Source organism: Anser brachyrhynchus, assembly GCF_964034855.1.
Source record: "Anser brachyrhynchus genome assembly, chromosome: 2".
NCBI lineage: Eukaryota > Metazoa > Chordata > Aves > Anseriformes > Anatidae > Anser > Anser brachyrhynchus.
This window is the reverse complement of record NC_137695.1, coordinates 125,435,503-125,458,688: the sequence shown is the minus strand read 5'-3', so window position 1 is coordinate 125,458,688 and position 23,186 is coordinate 125,435,503. Positions and strand designations below refer to the sequence as shown.

The following is a 23,186-nucleotide window of genomic DNA, read 5'->3' as shown; positions in this document are numbered from 1 at the left end:
CAGGCAGCGGGGAGGGGACGAGGCGGCGGTGGGGGAAGGCAGGCAGAGACAATGCCCGGGAGGGGTGCGAGGGGCAGCCCCAACCCTCTGGGAACCGGGGGGGGAAGGCACGACACCCCCTTCCCCAGGTGCGGCTGTGTCGGCACCTCACGCAGAAGCAGGACAGAAGTGCCGGAGCCGGGCTGTGCGAGGCGTACGGACGCGTTCAGCGACAGCGAGAGGAGAACCGGGGCTTGGCAAGCCGGCCCTGCTGAGCGCAGGCTGGGGTTGGGGCCCCCCTGGCCGAACACGAAGCAGCGGGTTGCCGGAGGGCTGCTGGGGGAATGCCTGCTTTATTTAAGCAACGCGTAAATGGGTTATGGCCCTCCCGGCCTCGTGTAATTGCGTCTGGGTTTGGAGATAATTATTTTAGGAATTCTTGGTTATTTTTTTTTTTTTTGTGCGGCAGTCATGTCTGTTCAAACAGATTCAGTTAAAGAGAGAATGTGAAACTGTGAAACGCAACTTGGTTGTTTTCAAAATGAAGCCTAAGCAATTTCAAGCGCTCTGTTCTTAACATAGTCTATTCATTTCTCTTTCTAAAAATATTTTTCATTTTATAAAAAGAACGGGACTTTTGTTGTTTTCTTTCTCTCTTTGTCTGTGAGAGACCCAGACAAATGGAGGGGGAGAAATGGTGGCAGCTCAACTATTTATTTATTAATAATTCAAGTAGGTTGGAAAGGGTATTTCTTACATCTCTCATTTATCAACAGAATTTATTCATAATAAGCTTACAATTTAGACGGATGAGATTAAACTGATAACCCTTTGGTTTTTCCATTGACCTTATACAGCGTATTCAAGTTAGCAATAAAACAGAGAAATATCCAGCCAGTATGTCATCCACAGAATTAGATACTGGTATTAATCTTGAGTTACTGCTGTACTTTATCTCAGTAGCAAGATCTGTCTTAGGTATCATCCAGATCCCTCTCAAGCACAGCTCCATTGTGTCACGCACATTGTAAAGCGAGCCCACCAGATTGTGCAGTCTGCATCTTTTATCTTCTAAAGGGATCTGTGTGTGGAGACCCCCCCCAAGCACATATCCCAGTGATTTCTATGCTATGGCTTCACTGAAATCTTGTCTTGTGGATCTGATTGCATGATTGGGCCTTAAGTAGGAAAATCGCATGGTATGTGGGTTTACAAGAGAGCGAAGCAGGGAAAAAGAAATAGAAGATTGCGTATAATGTATATAAAAAAGGTGTCATCAACCTAAGAAAGATAAAAAGTGATGTTAGTTACCACAGAGCCTTCCTGAAAATCAGTGATGTTAGATTATAGCACAATTAAATACCGTCGTTGATGGCCTGTGAATGTAGCATGGTCCGTTGTCTGCTTTTGTGTATCATGGATACCCAGTTCAGAAGTGGCAATATATAACTCCTGGCTACGCTGCTCGCGTCTAAGCGAGCTATAAAAAGCTTTTCAGAGAAAAGTAAATATCCTCCCTATTTCACATGTAGGCCAGCTGGGTGTTACTGGCTGTGTCCTTTGTAGCAGGATTGGAAATAGAATACCCAAATTTTGCTCTCTCCGTCCAGTTCTTCATCTCAGAGATCAGAGTGCTTCCATCCTGAAAAATACTTGACTGGACGCTTCTTTGCAACCTTAAACAAGGAATAAATGCTTCTTATTCCTGAGAAACTGCTTTCTTTTACAGACCAGTAAAAGTAATGATAAACCTTCAATAACATAATAGTTTAAAGTGAGGTTGGAGTTAACTCTGACAGTCTAACTTTAAAGTTTTGTTGGATTTTGTAAATGCTTTGTGAATAAAATGTAGCTTTTAAAAATCATGGCAAACATCCTCAGATCAAAATTGTATTTTTCAGTTTAAATATTTAATTTAGTCTTCACTGAAATTATCTGATGTAGTATGAAACTCTTCTGTTATTAAGATTTTTTCTCCAACTTTACATTTTAGTAAAACGTTTAACTTGTAGTATAACAGATTCTAACTAGTAGCAGTTACTAATACAGAGGTGTATGTGTTTGTTTTCCTGGATATTTTGACATCATGACATAGGGAGGAAATTAAGCCTATATCTAAGGATGTAAGATAACGATATAGGATCTATCACATCCTGTATCTAACAGTTCACCAGGTTTTGTCAGTTAATGCAGAATAGTCAACTCCAGCTTTCACGGATCTTTTCGTACAAGTTTGTCCTTTATGAAAAATGTTCCCTGTATGTGAGAAACATTTCCTTCTCTGTTCACCTAATAAAATACAAGTAACTAGGAACTTCATGTTGCGTACTTGCAGAGCAACTACTTTTAAGCTATGTAAGGAGTGAGTTTATCTTCACAACTGTTCGCTTGCAGAGCATCAGGCAGCGAGCTGCAGGTTTGGAATTAGAATTCCTTTCACAGCCAGTTCCCTGCACTGCTGTTTCTGTGTTGGTTTTGAGCCATATTACAGTCTAGGAAACTTTACAGTAAACATACTGCATTGTGTGTAGTCCATAAAAGGTCTTGAAAAAAAAAACACCTCCCTAGTTGAATATAAAATTTTTAATAGAGTGAACACAAACGGTTAGTGCTTTGTTAGAGTCCAGGGTGTGGATTTGTCTGCCTGGAGAGGTGGCTTAGAGCAGGACCGAGCTGAGCAAAACGGAATTCCCTGTTATAAAGAGTGCTTCATCATGTACAGACTGGGGATTCAACTGGCTTTAAAACCCCAAACTGCAAATAATGTAAAATGATACAAATAAGGAACTGGTACATGCTTTAAAGGAAGGTGTGTGTGTGCTGCTTGGAAATATGAAAGCACTGACTGAAGACGGCTGAAAATCACCTTTAGAAGGTCCCTTAATGTCCCATGGGTCGTGTAGCCTGTCATGCAAAGATCCTGCTTGGATGTAGGACAGTTGAAGACAATTACAATCTTCTGGATTTATTTTTACTGGAGAAGTGTTGGGTGAACAAAATTTCTGTTCGTAGTTTGGGTAATGTCTGTCTCTTTTCGATAGACTGCATTTCATCTTTTTTCAAAATCAGTTGTCCTTTTTAGAAGCAAACCCCGAGTTTTTCGAGCTCTTTTCTATGGAGATCGGCATGGTATTGTACCATTGTCTGCTGTCTGCATGTGCTATAGGCGTTTACTTTCACAGTGTACAAGTCACCATTGTCCATACAAAGTTTATTTGCTGGTTGTAATTGTTCTTCTGAAACACATTTCAGAGTAAGCAAGGAGGATAAATGGAGATTTTTTTTGCTTGTATAAATAGACATTAAAAAAAAATCCTTAATGTTACGATTGCCCTTCCCTCTTGCATGCTGTGCTTGGGCTTTAACCAGCAGGGTTTCTGTGTGGTTAACATCTTGTGCACTCTGCAGAGGTTTCAGACTTGGCTTGGTAACAGTAAGGTTTAGCTGGCCCCATAAACGGCATTCCGGGTTGCCTTCTGCATTTGAGGTGTAAAGTGCTGCTGATGTCAAATTTATGGGGCTAATTTAAGAGAAGCAGTGTACAGTGGGAATTGTCGTCGTTGGAAATGTAATCAGTTGTTGGCTGAGCAGAATGGCAGCGCTGACAAGCCTTGGGCTCCCTTGGGAAAGGGAATGGTTGGCAGGGTGCACTTAAAAACGTTTTTGTAGGAAACAAGGTAGATTGTATTTGGGTTGGGAAAATGTTAATGGCAAATGAGTACCAAAAAATTGCTTTTTGTTTTAGAAGGAAAAAAAATGGGAATTTTTTTCAGGTGGAACTCTGGCTTTAAAATACATCCTCAATTAAAGATTTTGATATTTTGAAAGTTTTAATGCTGTTTTTCGCTATCTTTTTAAAATCTAATTGTGAGAGACTTTAACACATCTTTACAGCATAGGGCAGCTTTTAAATATATCTGTTCTGCTGCTTATTTTAGAGCAGTGATTGAAATGTTGAAGCCTAAAAAGAAATGTTGTTGTCATGTGACTGCTGTGCATTTATTTCTTATAATGAAATGTGCTTCCTGTTTGGTGGTGGGGGTTTTTTTCTGAGTTGATCCTTATGCAGAACCCTTTCTGGTATGTTTTTCCTCTAATTGTCATCTTTTTCTCTCTTCCCTTGGTTTTCATCCATATTTCTTGCTTATCTCCAGCTAGCCACTGCTTCATTTATATTTTTTAGCACGACACCGGTATCCATTCTTGTGGGATTTTGTCATATAAAATTAAAAACGAGAAATAACTTGGCCATTGACATCAAATACATGTTTCAAACCTTTTCTGGAGGCTTTCAGGGAATAACCAGGATTGAGCTAGCATTTCGATAGGATGTTGTTCAATGCCCCGACTTGTTCAGCTGTCAGGGAAGATGGTTGCGTGGATGTTTACAGACAGGGAGAGTGAGCCAGGGATGTTTCAGTCAGTCTCTTTCCTGTTTTGAGGGAAATTCCTAGCTGAAATCATGGGCTCGCAAAGGCCAAGATGAGGAAGCCTTGACTTTTTGGGGGGCAACCTGGTTGTCTGGTTTGGGTTTGTCACTGGTGTTTGTATTTTTAAATCTCAGATGAGTTAGTACCTCAGAGTAAACAAATGCTGCCAGGAGACTCGGAAGCAAGACCAGCAAACTTGTGCATGATTTCTCATCCAGTTCTGTGAAAGTCAACAGCAGGTTGGTGACTACAACTTAAAAAAGGCAGGGGCAACAGTGTTTTGTTTTTCCTGCATCAAGCCATCGAGTTTTCCTGTGTGATGTGTGAGTTGGTAGGTTGCTGGCAGAAGGTGTTTTTGTCAGGGAAAGGCAGCTGAGCATCAGAGGGATGCATGTCCGGGCGCTTGTCTGGGAAGGACAGCGATCATCAGGGCCTGAAGTGGCTTGGGAAACACAGCCGCACGTTTAGAGGAGGCAGGAGAGCGGCGTCAAAGAAACAGAAGCGAGGAAGAAGCCTTCATCTGGTAGAGGAGGCAGAAGTGCATTGCGCGTGTCTGCAAGCAGAAAATATGTGACCTGGCTGTGCCAGTCGGACAGGTACGGGGCAAGTCATCTGTGCACAGCTGGCAGTGCCACTGTGCCCTTTCCGTGAGTAAACAGAAGAAACTGTAGGTTATTGTTGGGCAAACCAAATCTCAAAGTAAAATAAAGCACATCCAGAAAGTCTCCAAATAACCAGGGAAGACAAAAAATACTATATATATATATATATATATATATATATATATATATACACACTTTTGTGGGATTTTATGGAAAGAGAATGTTGTACAAGGACAGTTGAAGAAAAGAAGTCTGAGTGAACTGAACATTGTTGGTATACTTTGTTTCTGTGAAACACACCTGGTGTCAGAAATTCAAACTTACATATGCTGGGTTTTTTGGTTGTTTGAGTAGTGCATAGATATCTTTGTGGATGCGAGGGACTGTTAAATAAAAACAACTGTTTTGAGGAATAAGGTAGATGGATACTTACGTGCTACTTGCCATTTTGAGTGTAAATATAAAAGAGCCCCTAAAAATAGACCTGTCAAGTCCCAAGAGTTTGAAATACCTGGCAGAACTCCATTATCGATTTCCAGTACATCTTAGGACACTGAGAAAATTCCAAAGGACTGGAAGAAATCTACTACTGTGCCAGCACCATTAAAAGGATGAACGGGTTGACTTAGGCAATTACTGGGGGATTGGCCTGATGTGTTAGTCCCAGGCAAGGTAGTGGAGCAGCTGACACGAGTGAGAGCAAAACTGCCAGTCAGCAAGAACTTGGGAAAGATTTAACATCCCCCTGTCCAGTCTCCCCACCCTCCAAAAACTCTACTAGGTTTTTAGAATATATCAGAATGTACCATTTTCAGGTTTGTCTTCTGTAACTCTTGTGTTGTTCAGTTCTTAATTTTACAAAATAAGAAGTAATAACTGCCAAACTGGTAGGAAACATTTTGTTTGAAATGATAAATCTTTTCACTGTATCTTAGCTTTTAGGTACCCTTCTTGGTACTGGGGATTTTGCTTGTGTTTCTTTGTGGGCTTCTGGGTTAGATGATGAGCTTTAAGTTGGGGGAGCAAGACATCTTAAAAGAACTCTTGAGAAATACGAGCTCTTATTATGATGCTATAGTTGAGAGCTTTGAAGCCTGGATAGCAAATGTGAAGGTTATGCTGACTCTACACCTGATACAGCTTTTAGAGTAATGTTACTCCTGGTTCCAGCAGTGTGTGGATTCTGTTATCTGGAGACATGCTTGAAGAGCCACATAGAAAAAAACAACAACAAAAAACAGCACGAGAGTTAATCCGTTGCTTCTGTTCTGGGTAGGAAAACAGTGGGCTGGTTTTATGAGCATCACATCTTGTTTTGGTTTTCCCCCCAGAGTGTGTTTTAATTCAAGCAAAAATTGTTTCAGAGTTGTCTTGCATCTGGCTGTGCTTTTTGGGAGTTTGTAAAATGCAGTCCCACCGGATGCTTCCTCTTAATCTGAGAAATAAAATGGCACACTTGATTTCATGGGAATTAGGTGAAATTATGCTTCTGCTTGTAAGCATAGTACTAAGAAGCTTGCTTGCTTATGTGTTGGGGAGGTGCTGTCTGCAGTGGGTGTGCGTGCGCGCGCACACAAGAACAAATAAAACTTTCATTTTGAGAGGGAATTTCATTTCCTTCTTAGTCACCTGCCCACTGATCTTCCACTCTTCAGGGTTGACAAATACCAAAAACTTCCTGAGCTGAGTGATCGCTGCTGCATGAGTGTTTGTTCTGCGAAGCAGGCTGCTCCTAGCTTTTTTTTAAGCTGTGATCAAACACACTCTTGCTAGCGAAGGATCCCAAAGCAGTAATGCATTTGATTGCAGTGTTTGATTAGATTTCTAAAATACCTCCTCGTTCAGTTGTTTTAATCTATGCTATCCTCCTGTGATTTGGGGGGATTGATCAAAAGCACAATTTTTCAATAGCATCTTGGGGAGACTTGAAAAGAAAAAACTTTGAAACAGATTTGCACTTCACCAAAGTAGCCCATCTAATTTGATAAACTCACGTGGCCGCTTGTTTCACTGGCTCAGATTCTGTTTTTCTGTGAGCGTATTGCTCTAGTATTATTTAATTTTCTGCTAATCAGAGTTCATTCTAGTTGTTTTATCTAACTAGCTATTTTTGGGTGTAATGCATGTCTTTTATATCACACTTTTGTCTTCTACTCTAGATTTTTACTGTAAAATTATGCACACGTACAAACAGCTAAATTTTACTACAGACGAGTTTTTAGGGCATCACTGGCATGACTGCTGTAGACATTTTTTTAAGTTGTTGATTTCAGTTCAGAATGTATTATTTTTATTCCCCCACTGACTTTTCCAGTACCCTGCATGCTATGTAAACTAATCTTGTATGAGATTGCATGGTTATTGATGTTACCCCCATTTAATGCTTAGGTTTTGTTCAAATGTACCATGTCTGTAGTCCATTGCTCTTTAATCTTTTTTTCATTTTATGTATTTCTTGGGTCAGAAAAAAAAGGAAGATAGTCTTAAGAGAATTGAAAATAATATAGATTTTCATGTAAGCAGGGTTTATTCAGTCTGTGTTTTGTGTCTGTTCTCAAATACAAAGGGAGATAAATATGAAAAAGGCGATCCATTGCTAATGCAAATTCTGCACTCGTCTTTAGCACTTGCTGTTCTGATAATCTTAACAGGTTTTTGGAACGTTATCCTTCATTTTGCTTACAAACAACAGTACGACTAGGTGTATAAATACTTCAACAGATTTCAGTCAGTGCTGGATACAGAGATGCTTTACTGCTTTTTTACTTGATGTAAATGTGGGGATCTCGAGTGTCCATGTGCACTGCAATTATATTTGATTAACCAGGAATGTTTGAATAGCCCCTGTGCTTCAGTATTGCAAAGTGCAGCTTTGCAGTTAGGGAAAAACTGGGGAGAACATAGATAAAGAGTTTCAAATTGTGATCAAAATGTTGGGGTTTATTAGGAAGATGTTAAATAACATTTTGTTCGAGAGGGCTCAGCTGTCCAGGTATAGTTGAGGTACGCTTACACAATTTTAAATCAATTCTGCAAATTAAATACTTAAGAAATCATTTCATAATGTAAGTAGGGTGGCACTTGTTTGATTTCTTCGATGGCTCCAAATCACAATAATTTTAAAACCATGCTACAAATTAAAGTGGTTGTACTGGGGCAAAATTGTGTATTTTTAATGCAGGTAATAAGCATAAAGCAGTGATAGTGGCCTTTGAAATTAAGATGTTTTTTGCAAAGGTGTGCTTCTCTTGTGTGTAAAACCAACACACCAGTGCATGCCTTGCACACAGCCTTTCAGGTTCTAGCAGTGTGTGTGAGGGTCTGGATGGTGCTGTTGCACAGACCAGCAGCGTGGCAGCTGGTATAAAATCAGGTGGTTTTTGCAGGAACTGAGGAAAGCTAGAAAATCCAGTCTGAACTCAGCGTGCTTCATTTGGCTAATGGACCGTGACATCTGCAGGAATGCAGTGCTGGATCTTGTGGGGTATATGGGAAAGTGGATAGGAATTAATTAGCTTCTGTTTTCATTACTCTGAAATGGAAACAGAGCTTTATAACTGCTATAAGTAAAGCAGCTAGAATAGGACAGCCGTGTCTGCATAAAATTCCAAAAGCTGGGTAAAGATTGCCTAAGTGCCTGAGAAGCATGATTAAAATTTTCTTTAGCTGCGGTGAATGAAACTCTTAAATGTTTTCTGCTCGTAATTTAGGACATGACACTTTCTTTTGTGTGATTGTGTGCTCAAAATTACACATTTAAATAGATCTAGACTGCTTAGAGATTTTGCAGTGAAGAGTTTTCTTTGAAATTCTCTCTCGCACTTGGCACAACTATGGGGAAAAGAGACTGTGATGGTTAGCGGTCTGGGGGAGCCATAGGTTTGTGCCTTAGAGTATATACAAGTATAATTTTGAGGAGCTTTTAAAAAAAAGTTAGGGTTTCATCTACTATTTATTAACAATATCTATAAATTAAAAAAAAAAAAAAAAGCTTGATCAGCACAGATTAGTTATAATCTTGTAGATGCCTCTGTGATGATCCACACTTGTATGTGTTTGATCCCAAATAGATTGCCTAGAAATAGCCACTGAGTTACGCGCTGGTTTCTGAAATATGAGGAAACTTTCATCATTCCTGCAACAACAAACAGCTAGAAAGACCAGATGTCCTTGTGTAACAAAGACGATGATTTTGGAAGTTCTTTGTTCTAGTTTGTAATAGAGTTTATTTTATCATGCATATGACAAAGCCTTTAAAGAACAAGTAGGAGAGGCACAAACTCAGTGCAGTAGAAGATGTAAGTAATTGCTGTTACACAGAAATTCTACGCGTTTAAAAAATTAGCTGTGCTAGTCAATGCACGTATAGTTTGTAGTAGTTGTTCAGTATGAACTCGTGGACCTAGTTAATACTGAACTGAATGCCTTAACAGTCGTGTTCTTCACGGCTGCGGTAAGCAGGGGTCAAAGAAGTACTTCGCTGTAACACCGCACACAACGTGGATGGACTTCACAATACTGTGTGCTGGTGACCTTTTCTAAGTACTTTTCCACGTCTTCTGATCTGAACCTGAGAAAAGAAGGAAAAGTTGTCATATGAGTACTTGTCTTAACTTAAGCAGCCTGGACTTTCAAAAATATTTCGTTAAGATTTGAGTAAGAGATAGGAGATAGTGAAGTAAAGGTTCCATTGTGTTAATAATGTCATGCATATGGTGCTGGAATGAAAGAGGCAACACTGGAGCTTTCATGGTACTGCCATGCTCATTCTTAATTCTAGTGTTCATTCATGTTAGCCTGAGCTGCTTCCTGTATCAAAATCTAGCAAAGAAATCAGGCCTTTAATAATAGTGGGATCACTTTGAAAGCTTCATTTGAAAGATCTCGCATCAGGACTTTTGATTTCAAGTTTGAGCTTTCAATTGCAAATGGGAATTTTTGCTCAAGTGAAAAGTACAGAGCTGGTATGGTCGTAGCCTCTTTTGGAGGCATACCAGAGACAGAAAAATAAACTTCAGTCCACTCTTCTTTGTTATTCAGTGTATTTTCTTCCTCTTAAACGTGGTTTGACAAAGTTTATAGCTAACCATTAAATTATGGCTATCTTGTATCTGGAAAAGACGCTGTTACGCTTTTCATGTGATTCAGAGCCATGGCGAGGGGGGAATGGCATAATGCTTTTTAATTAGAAGTTTACCGGTAGCATAATTCATGTATGGACTCTCACGTGACCTTTACAGTTTAGTGCTTGAAAAGAGTAGAAGTCTTGCAGTGTCCTTTGTTTTGCTTCTTGTTTTTTCATCCCTACTTGCAGATTGCTTTTGAAGTTGCTGTAGCGAGCAGGCCACTTAATGGGAATTGTACGTATTTTGGCCATTTCTGAAGGTATTGTGGAACTGCTAAGGCTCTTTCATTCCAGTCTGAAATAAAGAATAGAAATTTTGGGACTTTCAGAAATGGCTAGTTTAAAAGGCAATTTAAAAGAACAAAAAAATTCAATGAAATCTCTACAGCAAGAATGGAGGTTAAAAATAAAATGCAGATCTTCCCATATTTCAAAGGGATCTTCCAGTTTGATTCTAGCTCTTACTAGCACTTCACACTGCACAGGATTTATTGTTCTAGGCTGTGTCTAGTCTTCAACAATTCACGCTGTTTGTTGCTTAACATTAACAGAAAGGTATGTGAAACCTTCTCATAGACATTGAAAATATTACAGCAAATGACTGCCCCTGTTGTCAGGTAGCTATCTAAAAGCAGTTTGATCCGTTTTAACTCTGGATCTTATTTTAACAAAACAAAAGGTTCTGAGAAAACCCATCAAAATAAACAGCTTCTTTGAGATAAGTATGTTCACGTGCCTGGCTTGGAATAATCATAAATACATAATTACATTTGTTTTATTCCATGCCCCTGGTCTGTATGTTTATTGCACCTATTTAATAACTTGTATGCTTGTGTTTGTGAAGAGGACGGCAGACGTGTCATGGCTTTTCTTACCTTGGGTAAAGTGTGAAACTTGAGCATCTTCAATGTACGTAACAGTAGCTTGTGGTGGCTGTTTTTTAAAAGTATGGAATAAGAACGGGTCATCTGCATATGTGCTTACTCCTGAAAGAAACTTTCAGAAAAAGTGAGGATGTTTGAAGGATCATGTTACCTGACAGAGTATTAATGAAGAGGTGGACTGTGAAAAGTGGTCGTCTGGCTTCTGTGCATGCTGCCAAATGGTCCAGAAACAAGACTGAGAAGCATAATGATGGTCTTGTTCTTCTGCAGCAGCAGCCTGTCCTTGCCAGAATGAATACAGGGCATTAGTAAAACATTTATTTTAGTCTTCAGTTGTGACCAATGAAGCAAGTGTGCAAAGCAGAGAATAACAGAGAAGTCTCAAGAAAGATTTTCATAATTAGGTAACTATGTCAAAAGCAAATGTATGTGTAGTTGCCTGTGAATGCCAGATGTCTTCAAAAATGGTCACCTCAAATATCAGTGGTTCTAAAATGAGATGCTGTCTTAAGAGATTGGGAATGTGGAGGGATTATCTATGGAAAAGTCTTAGTTATGCAGCATTAATTATGTGGGTATGAACATTTAATTTGCTCTTACTTTACAGAAGGCTTAGTCATATTAGGTAAATAAATAAACTGCAGTTACGGGTGACATAGAACAAGCAGCTTTTTGAGTCCCACTCGAGCAGGAACTGGTTCAGGATGTACCTTCTGGAGACCTGGTCTGTAATTGTGAGCATTCTCATCGTGACGTGCTCAAGCATCTGCTAAAATATCCTCAAATCCAGCTTCATAGTATGAAGCTTCAGCTTCATAGTCACGAAAACAACACATTAAAACACATCTTTTTATTTCTAAAAAGTAATAAAGAATTGAGGGCACTTTGAAGGGAGAAAAATGTTAACAGCTAACAGTGATTCTTTGTCATGTGCTTTGTCAATGTTTAGAGTAACCGTATACCAGCTATTAATACAAGCTTATGAAAAGCCTGTGATAAAGTCAGTATGAATAAATAGTAAGAAAAAAATAGACCTTTGTCTGTATGGCCTGTAGATGATAATAGTATAACAGAAGCATATGAGGAATATAAAGGTTTTGAAGGGAGTCCAAAATCTACTTTTTGCCTTGTATATGGAAGTTGAGGAAGCTTTTCACAGAGAAATTCCAAGGAATGATTTAGAAGAATTTTCCCAATTAGAAGTTTAATCTGAAATACATATTAACTCATTGGGAGTAGGATTTTTTAAAGGGTCTCCAATCTCAAATTGCTCAACAGTTTAATAACCTATATAATATTAACGTTTCATTGATTGCTAATAAAGGAAAGGGGTGTACTACATGTGAGTGGCGTGTCTTTTTTGTTTTTTTAAAGAAAAAGTGCTAAGGGAATAAAGGAGCTGGGAAACCTCAAGAGCTTCAGACTGCCAAATCTGAATCGTAACAAAGAATGAAGCTGCTAGAGAACAGAATGGGTACGTGTGCCATAATAGTGGGGAAGCATAAGCACATAACTTGACGGGGGAAACCTTAACATCATGGATCTGTAAGGCAGAGTCAGTGAGTATGTAGATAAGCATGTGGTAATCCTGTTTTACAGTTTCAACTGTAAAAAAGTTACTGTAAAAAAACTGAAACTGTAAAAAGTTTCAATCCTGTTTTACAGTTTACAGTTTTTCCTGTTTTACGGTTCAGTTCCAGTAAACCTCAACCAGGTTACTCACCTACAGCTCTTGAAGGTACTGAGCTGCTGAGGAGTAAACATGATGTTTTCCCAACCAGGTGGTATTATAGCTCTGTAGAGGTTCATGCTGTTTTGGGGTGAGTTGTGAGGTGACAAAGGTTGACAAAAATATTTACAAGAGCAAAATCAATCTGTTGCAACCTGTAGTTGTGTTATACTGGTCCATTTGTTGAGAAAATGGCAGGAGTGGTGATAAATGCAAACTAATCCATATGCACAGGAGAGGGGAGGTGGAAGACGTTTGCTGGTCTAAATTGTGTGCACGCACAGGCTCTCAGTAAGACTTTTATCCGTTGGATTGGAGTTGCTGTGAGTGATTCTGTGGAAATATTGATTCCTTTTTCAAAAAGACAAATAGGGAAACAAGAAAGAAAAAAATAAAGCTGTAAAATCGCTTTATAAAGATATCATGTATTCCATACATAGTTCTGCTCACTGCTGTCAGCCGAAGAGATGGTGGAGTTAGAAAAGATGCACAGGAGGTCAACAAGAATGATCAAAAGTATTCTAGAAGAGATCAAGTCGACTATGCCTCATGCTTCCTGGAATTAAAAAAGGAGGAAAACAGAGGTAAAGGAAGTCTGAGAGTGTAATTGGCATAGGCATGAAGGGAGAATGGTTAATTGTAATTTCTCATTATGCAGGTATGGAGAACCTGTAAAGAACTCAGCTTATTTAAAGTGAAGCAAAAAATACTGTTTCCTGCACCTTGTAATTACATTGATCCCAGAAGTTGAAATGGTTTAAGGGATTACAGGAAAACTTAGCAGGGGTTGTCAAACCTGAAGGAACAGTCCTTGTGCAGAAGAGCGTGAGCCAGGGATGGCTAGGTGCTGGTAGGAGGGGCAGCTGCAGCATTCTTGCCCTGCTTTCATAATCTGCATTTACTTAAGCTTATGCTCTTGGCTTCTCATGGCAGCAAACTACAGGTTAGTTGTCAGGCTGTTAAGAAAGATTTGCTGTTCTTGTATGTTTATGGTCAGTCCAGTTCACTGCCTTTCGTTCTGGTTTTTGGGTTTGCTCTCCCAGTTCTCAGAGTTTACGACACCAGTCTGCTTACGCAGCTCATCAGACTTTCATTGGCTGGCAAGCTTAATTAGTTGCCATTGTGCCTCTTATTTGAAATTTACGTTCCTTTAGCTCATTACATCTGCAGTCTGTGGTGAAATAGCTTTTGAGCTGGGTAGCGCAAAAGTTCAAAACTGTTGTTACTAAATTGTCTTTGATTTTTTTGTTGTTTTAGGTATTAAAATGCATGCTTAACTACAAAGGAAAAAGTGTTCTCTTAGCTAAATGTATTCAAGCCACTGCATGAAAATTCCTGTCTTATGACATGCAATTATAGTAAAAATACTGCTTTTCTGGGAATGGCATCATGAACTGAAGGTATACTAATTCTGGAATTAAACTATGCATGTAGGTGTAAACAGCTGTGTTGTATCTGAAGCAGGAAGAACAGAATGCTTGTATAATGCAAGGAAAGCTGAATTGGTGCAAAATATGCTACAGCTTCATTTTCTAATCAATATTTCATCGTAAAGTTTTGATTCGTAAATAAGCCAACTACATAGGTGAAATGGTCTTTTGCTTTATATTTGAGTTTCTGTCTTATATAGCACTGTATTTGCATAAAATGTTACATTTGCGGCTGTAATGCTATTGTTAAAATGTTGATACTGATGCTAAAGAAAAACTGAGGAATTGGCTTTGTGACTTAAGTTCACGTTATCTGTCATTTGTTCTTCTGTTACTGTGTTGTTGATCCTGTCATAGGGGCATAAGTTCTTGAAACAGAACTCAGTTAAAAGGAAAGATGCTGAAGGTTAGGGGTCTTCACGTGCATCGTGCCTGCTGCACACCCCAGACTATCCTAATTGGCTCTGTGCTGCCTTTGGAGAAGGGCTCAGAGGAGTCCTACAGCACACCGCACGGCTCTTCTCGGCTGCTGATTGCTGGGGCAACACGCCTTACAAGAGGTTAGACAGCATACGTGGAAACACGCAGATGGAAATATCTTAATATCAAACCAGATCCTACCTTGAACGTGGTAGTTTGTGTTTCTGGGTGTAGGTTCTGTTGAATGTTTGGGGTGCTTTTTCAGTCATCAATACACACAGAAATATTAATATCAATTGAATTTTAAGAGTTTCTCGGATAAGTAAGAGAATTGTTTCTGTTGAGCCTTTTATTTATCTCACTGTTTGACTGCAACGGAATACTGATGAAGTGCTCTTGTGTAACAGAGGTATTTTAGAAATGTATGGTGTAAAATCAGAGAAATGTCGATTGTGTTGAAAGCAGGGCCTGAGATTAGGCTGAGGGCTGTCTCAAGCAGTAGTGTATTTCCAGTGGGGCAGACTGCCACTTCTCTAGGCAGCCTGCTACAAAAAGGTAAGAAAGTGGCAGCAGCACATCAGCCTATGCAGAAATTTCTTTCTCACAGGGATGTATACAGCAGAAGACTCCAGCAATTATATTACACATGGGTGAGGCAATTTCTTACTATCAAGTCTTTGATTTATTTTTTTTTGACTCAAGCTGCTCGTGTTTGCCTACTTTGAGCTTAAAAGGTCAGACTTAAAGATGATCTTCAGAAAGAAGCAGCTCATTGTGTCCCTTCAGATGAAGGATGGATTCAGAAGATTCTGTTCTGTATGTTTGATTTCAGATACGGTTTTCAGACAGACGGAAGTGATGGGATTGAAAATGTTTTCCCTATTTTGAATGTAATTTTACTTCTGCAAAATTTGTTACTGCTTCTCTCATGTTTGTATTCTGGCAGAAACTCATGTTTTTCCAAGCAAAGTACGAGGGATGTGCTTCAGTTTTTGATCTTAAAAATGAGGGAAAATAGCCTACTGTATTAAGGGAGAAAAAAGGTCTGGCTTGACATAAAGAGGGACAATGTGTATTACCGCAAGCTTTCTTTCTGTGCGAGAAATGATACTATATTTCTGATAGCTTTCACCAGGAATACCATATATAAACAATTCTTTTATTTGCTTGCACTTACAAGCCTAAGTTTTAACTTCCAAAATAAAAAAAGAATACATTGGTTTTCATAAGAAGTTTATCAGGATGCCTGATAAACAGTGGAAGAGGCTAGAAATATATCTTCTGACTGCAGTTTCAGCCCTGATCTATCTATGAATCAAACTATTAGTTAAATGTTTGTGGTGTATCTTGTGCTCTGCCGAGTTAAAATTTCCTCTTCAAGCTGTAGATTAGATCTAGGGAGCAAAAAGCACACATTAAATATAGAGACTTGTGTATGTGTGAAATTTTGTGTATATATACATGCACCCATTTTGAGAGGGATGTATAGCCTGAAACTTCTACTGTGAACCCCAAATGGCTATATTATATTCAGTGCACGAAGGGAAAAATATGAAGACCTAGATCCAAATTTATTTCTTAAAGGATGTATCAGAAAAACTGAGGATTTTGATTTCTCTGAAATTCATAAGGGCAACGTATCAAGCTACTGTGGCACATGAAGAGTTATGATTCATCTCCTCCAGAACTAGGCGAACATGTTGCACAATGGTAAACAGCAGAGGTACTGGTTTCCTGCTAGCTTTGAGGCAACGTAAACCCATCGTGCTCAGAGAGTGTCTGCAGTCCTGCTCTTACACGTGGCACAAGCTGGAATTTTGCTGACTGAAAGAAAATCTTCACACAGATGAAGTGCTGAGAAAATTGATACAGAAGAGGACTGGATGTTTTGAGTCATTTGTGTGTTTTTTCCGTTGATAAATACATTGAGGAACTAATGCATCACATCAGTTGAATCAGATAAGCATTTTTTTTTTCGTATACTGGTTTTTTACTTGCACAAACTACTCTAGAGAAACCTAGAACAGCTATGTAGTACTTTAAAACATTAAATTCTGTCACTGCTTAAGGCTCACTTTTTCTTTTTTTCTCCTCAAATTTGAAACCTAATTCTGTGAGTAGATTGTCTTCCTAGTGGAGTTATAGTTATTTCCATGAACCTCATACACATGGAGTGCTTTATAACATTGCGTTGCATTATAGAGAAGATGTGAATATGAAGTCTATCCTAAGTCTCATTTCATTGAAGGCATAATTATGTCGATTTATAATTCCAATTTTATAGAAGTTGTAATTCTTAATTAGTTACCTCTTACCTTGTTATGGGTTAGTTAGATAGCACTTATGATTCTTGGCAAGAGTGTTTGAAAAGTCAAATCAATTATTAAGGCAGAAAAGCTGCTTATTTTTCTCAGAAGACTTGCAATGGTGTTCCTAGGTCAGCAACTTGGTACTAGGTAACAGAGAGATGCTAAGGAAATTCTCATACACTAATCAGTGTAATGTATGCTAATACACTAAGTAAAATTGTGCTTTCTTTAAATTACAGTTACTCCAGTCAAAATAATGGTACCATATCCTTTCGTCAGACTTCTCTAAGGGGCTGTCTGAATTTGGTTGTTTCTCTGCAGCATTTTGTCCTCCCATATACCATATCCCATATGTCCTCCCATGTACCTTAGTAAAGAAATAAATTACCTCCCTCAGCACACGTTTCCACGTTGAATTTAATTTTCTGTTTTTCTGTGATTCTAGTCTAACATTATAACATTATTAACATTATAACATTATTAACACCCCATATTTCCCCAGCAGTAGCAGCAATCATGGCTAAAGCATTTGTTTTCTTGTGTTTCTACCCTTGGCCACATGGTAAAACCAGGTGAGGGAACAGATCCATGTTTAACAAACAAAATAAAAGTTGAACTTCAATTTAAAAAAAAAAAAAAAAACAACCTCTTACTTTCTTAATCCAGTATAACTGTATTACTTTTCAACTGGTAAGGTCCCTGTGCAAGCACACACAGAATTGTGCTACTGTAGTGATGAGGAAGGTCACATCACATAAAGCAGCAAAAAGGGTTGTACCGTTCAATGTATTGAACAATATTCTTAAATTTTTTTTCCTGAGAAGTGTTTTCTTGGCCCGTGTAGTGTTTGATTCATCTATCTGCATACGACATATATGTTCTTTAGTTTGAGGAGGAAAAAATATTATAAAATTAAAATATCTGAGGGGACTGATTTCAAAGTGCTGTGCTTCTTTTTTTGGATAGCTGTTGCTGTGTGTGTTTGCTTGGATAGCAGCCTCTGGAAGGAGGACTTACACACCTCACAAGAATCTTAACGTAGTACGTGAGAAAGAAGACCCAATGAAAACCCAAATTACCAAGCTAGTGATTGTGTAAGGAGCGTGCAGTTAGGAGGAACCGCCTTCTTCAGTGGTCACCCTCCGTTGGATTGGGCAAAGCATATTGGGAAACCAAGCCTCTCAGCAAGATCCTTTCTTTAGTCTGGTTAGGTGCCTGTATTTGATAAGAAAGCAAATCGCTTGCATATTAACGCATCTTTTCGGCAGCTTGTGCTGCCAGTTCTGAATGTGAAACCAGTGACTGGGGGTAGCGGGAGGAGATATCAGAAAGGGCTGGAACAAGGTGTAGTTTAAAGGTGTGTACTGTTTGATAAAATAAAGATGTATCGCTATCCTCTTAACTGTGTTTTAAAGGTGTAAATAAAGTCTGCTTTCGTTCTTTGATTTTGATCCAAGTATAAGAAATTTCTGTGAGGAGTGAAGACCCAAGTTTGGATACTGCTGGGAGTTTCCTGTAGATTTAAGAAAAGATGGGGACTCGTAAAATACTGGAGTGAAGCAGAGGGATTTACTGCTACAGAAAATGAGCTTTTCTGCCACATATTAGAAATGCTAGTGAGTGCAATTCAGTTATTCCTGGCAACGTGTGACCTACATCTGTGTCCCCCTTCCCTGTGAAGAAGAGTGAAGCAACTTGAGTGACAGTATTTTAGACTTGGGCTTTAGCAAGTAGAAAGATGATTACAGAAAACCTAGTCCTGAAACACCCTGGATTGAACTATTCTGAATTAATTTTAAGCAGAAAGAGGCCAGTAGAGTAGTTTCTTCTTTTGAAGAGATTTGCCAGGGACGCTCTGTTTGAAAACATCATACCTAATGACCCGAAGGAGTAGGTAGTGAGGTTGGCCGCATCAAGACAGGTGGAGTTTCTGAATTTACATCAGTTGCGTGTTCCCAAATGATAACTCTATTGTGAGCAAGGGAGGGGAGAAGTTGTGGCTCTGTCTGTATGAATGACACTGTAAATAAAGTTCAGGAGATTGCTTTGCCGATGAAAAGCCCAACAAGGACCATCAGACACAGTCGCTGTGTTTTGAGTTGCAGATGTGAAAGTCTTCAGAGATGTGAAATGCTTCAATGCGACTTGCTGCAAACCTCCAACAGATCAGAAGATACGGCATAGGACATGACAACACACCGTGTTCCTTCCTTATATTAGCTCTTGCTTTAGAGAATTAGTGCAGTTTGAAGTTTAAGCACCTCACCTGTACAAGTTTTCATGTTCCTATGTATGTGCGTGCATATACACATTCTTATATCTCTACGCACTTCAGAGGGTACCACTCCCTATTTTCTAACCTATCGAGATAAGCTGTAGTACTTCAGTTGGTTAGAGGTTTCAGGGTTTTGTAAGAGCATGACAAGGAGGATCTACACTGAATTTCATCAAGAGTTGTCAGACTTGAAATATAACTGGTGTTTGGAGCATTTCTTAAACTGTGTGATTAATTGGTGCTTCCTTAGTTATTCCCTCAATACCTGTAAACATGAAATTGGAGCAGTGTAATAAGCTGTGATGGAAAGCAGGTAAAGTGTTCAACTGTACTCTTAAGTCTGCTTTGCAAGCCTGTACTAGAATTACTTGCTATTTACTATGTGTTTGATGGCCTCAGTAGTATGCTGCGTGAAGACCACAGCAGTGACTTGCTTAAATCTTTTCTGTCCTTGTACCATAGCCGTGTGAGCTGTGATCTTGTAGAGGAGACGAAGTAGAGGAGAAAGGAAGTTAATGGACCACAGCAAATAACAGCAGTCAGAAGAGCAGATGCATAAATAAACTAAATCTGAGGGTCTGTGCTAAGGTGTGGGCTCAGGAGTTTGAGGGGAAACAAACACTCATGGTATCCTACAACAGGGAGAACGTACGTAATTGAAATTCACGTGTTGGTGCTGTATATGTTTGTACCTTTATCTGTATTCCTTCCACTCCTGTTTCTCATTAGGTTAAGGTTAGCTTTCTAGGTTAAAACAGAACAAAAACTACATCCCTGAAGGTCCAGTGCTGCTGTCGGTCTCTTCCTGGACTCCTCAAAATAGGACTTTTTTGTCTGTCTCATAGCCACTGTGTTTGGGAGGATTTGGGGGAAGAGAGGAGATGTCTTTGTGTTTTGGAAGGTGTGATAGGGAAAGCTGTTCATAGGGTTTACAGGAAGACAAATTGCCATGGTATGTATCTTGGGAATCCCATTTAAAGAAAAACTTCAGTTTTCATAGTTAATAGTTTCTTCTAGAGTGTAAAATACAGATCATTTCAGTACTATCTTCCTATAATGAATTCGCATACACTTCTATCAGTTTTAGGGAGGTCAACCTGATTTGATCATCAAGGAGAATAACAGTATTGCATTAAACTTTAATTATTTTATGGTAATTAGGGGTCCCGGTGAATCTTGTTATAAAGTTTTCCTTTTTTTTGTTTGCTATGTACATACACTGAAAGAAATTAACACTGGAGATAGATGCATTAAAAGCTACTGGAAGTCTAGTATGCCTATACAATTAAAAAAGAAATGGGAGAGGAAAATAACGTAATCTGTTTGCCAGTTACTACTCTCCATTCATCGTCAGTGCAAGAAAACGTGTTGGAACTGGAGTAGTTCGGAGGTAGTGAGTTAGTCGGAGGCTCTGTCAAGAAGAGTGGCGAGCTGGAAGCCTGCAGATGACTTTTGTGCTGTCTGTGCTTGACATGGCTAGTCTCCTAGCAAATCCTCAGCTGTTTGAAAGACCTGCAGGGGGTTTAAATGTTAGGAACAAAGTTTAGGCAAGAACAAATGCCAGATTTGCCACACACATCTTTACATGTGCCCTCTGTTTTATCTCAGACCTACTGACTTGGCAGAAATGGCCCATGGAGATCATCTGTGAGTCATTGTTGCCCAAATGTGAGGCATCTTGAGTAAAAAATAGCTGGGTGTTTCTCCTGTTCTATTGTCTGGACTTCTTGTTCCTAATTATTTTTTTTCTGAAGTCTGTTGTCGACTTTCAGGTGTTAATGCTCACTTACTTTAGCTGAATAGGTTAGAGATTTTTTTTTTCACACTGCTTGAAATTAATTGATTAGCAGATACCAAGAAAAGAAACACATTTGGGATCCTTATTTAGAAATATATTCTAATATCCAGTTTTGAAAGAAAGAACATTCAACATGGGCTCCTTGGAATTTTTTCTCTTTGTGGGGGAGACTTCTTTATTCCTGTTAGGTTTATACATCTTCTGTAAGTTCAGACTTGGTAAAAAAAAAATAAAAATAAAAAAATTCTTTTTTACTATCTACTATCACTACTATCTACTGTCTTTTTTACTAACTACTTTCACCATATATATTGTAATCATATTACGTAGTTGGGAATGTAGTTCATTAAAGTTGTCTTCAAATAAAAATTTAATTTCTCGTTTTCTATTATTTACGGTATAGCTAACTTTATCTTGTGCTTTTATATTGACATGTACCTTTAGACTGCTTTGTCATTGAGGGCTTCCATATACCCAGATGTGAAGAAGGAGAGTTTCAGTATTTTTAATGATTAAAAAAAAAAAGTGGGTTTCGTAATCCTCGATTTCCACAATGTTTTGCATAACATTGGAGACAATCACTAATACCTGGATAGAAGGAAGCAAGCCAAGTCAATTCAAGCAAAGCCTTTAATATTTTAATAGCTTTTTTTTAATGCAGATATTAATATAATTTAAATTTCTCTTTGCTGCACATTCCTTGGATCTCATTCATATTCTTTGACTCAAAATAAATGAATTCAAATTGCTTTCTTCTCATGTTCGTGTTCTATGGCATAAGTAATATGAACTCCAAACACTGACTTGTTTCCTTAGAGGATTGCATTCAGAGCTGCTTTGGCGAGCTCTATCTTCTGATTACTCAGGATGGTTACAGTTCTTTAAAATGCCACTACACGCTGTCATCAGTTCATTATGTTAATAGCTTTTTTTTTCAGTTGTAATAGGGTTATGAAATTCAGTAATTTCCACACGCTTTTAGCTTTAAGAAGAGTTGGAAATTCCATTTTTTTCAGTGCTAAGTGGAAGCAAAGCTACTTCTACCTCTGCCCCAGTGAGTATAGGAGCAGGTGTGTAAATTCAGGGTGTGATTTTTTTATGAGCCAACAGTTTTTCCTCCAGTGAAAATACAGGATGTTTCCTGTTCCAGTAGACTTTCAGTTAGGTAAATAAGCTTGAATTCTGCTGTTTACTCTAAATATTTGTCTTCAGATGTACAAATCCTTTTAGAATTGACTTACACATGTGCTTCTCTGGCTGGCAAAATCACTTGTTTGGAATATAGAATTGCAGAAACATAGCATGTTCTTTTGTTTTTGATGTGAGAAGTCTGATGTGAGAATGGAAAAATGTGTGAGAAATGTATTAAATGCTTCTAAGTGTGTTTGTTTTTTTTTCTGCCATCGTACTGTGTAATGAACTTGTGAAGTATTTTCCAATTTTACAGTAAATAGTTTGCTCTTTTCCATATAGCAAGGTTCATAAGAATTCTTTTCCCTGCTACCTAACGTACAACTTGATACGGTTTGTGTGCTATTGGCCTTAAGGCTGGTGACACAGAGCTTCCCTTCAGGAAGGGTTCCCACGGCTAACATCCATGACCTGTGCCATAATGTAACTGTATAATATTTAAATTTTACATGATACTGAAGAAAAAAATACAGCATATTTAAGTATTTGGAGGGAAGAAAGAAATACAGAACTAGTTTTACATAGAAACGTAGAACTTCAAGATAACCTAGAGGAGAGGGGTCCATTTGAGATGTCAGAGAACTGAGGCACAGGAACCAAGAGAACCGCCCAGTCATAACTGAATTTCACATGGGATTTGGAGAAGAGCTTCCGTCCTTCTGTATAGCCAAGGTTTAAATCATCTATTGTATTGAATCTGTGGGGCAAACAATTAGTTCTAGGTTGGAGTTTGATCAGCCTTACAGACCGGTTAAGACAGCCCACAGCACCTGCTTGACCTACTTGGCCCATACGGACCTTGGTGCTTAGGTGTTACCAGTTGTCATTACAGACACAGTTGATAATGAGATTAACTGATTACAGGGCGTTAAAGGGAGAAGACTAGAAACTAGGTGGTTGGGGTGTTTTGGTTTGGTTTGTTTTTTGGTTATAGTAGAAACTATTAACAGTCTGAGGAGGGCAAGAAAAAATTATCACATGCTGAAATAGTGAAGTTGGAGTGATGAGAATGGA

The 23,186-nt window shown here is 38.7% G+C and overlaps 1 protein-coding gene and 1 long non-coding RNA gene across 3 annotated transcripts in view; both read left to right on the top strand.

The window, feature by feature from the left end:
* The window catches only part of ARFGEF1 (ARF guanine nucleotide exchange factor 1), a 92,892-nt gene that overhangs the window by 1,091 nt on the left and 68,615 nt on the right, over nucleotides 1–23,186 (top strand). The window lies entirely within an intron of this gene.
* Nucleotides 3–21,246, top strand: LOC308190774. Its single transcript, XR_013947490.1, has 2 exons — nucleotides 3–12,494; nucleotides 13,190–21,246. It is a non-coding gene; the product is annotated as an uncharacterized lncRNA (long non-coding RNA).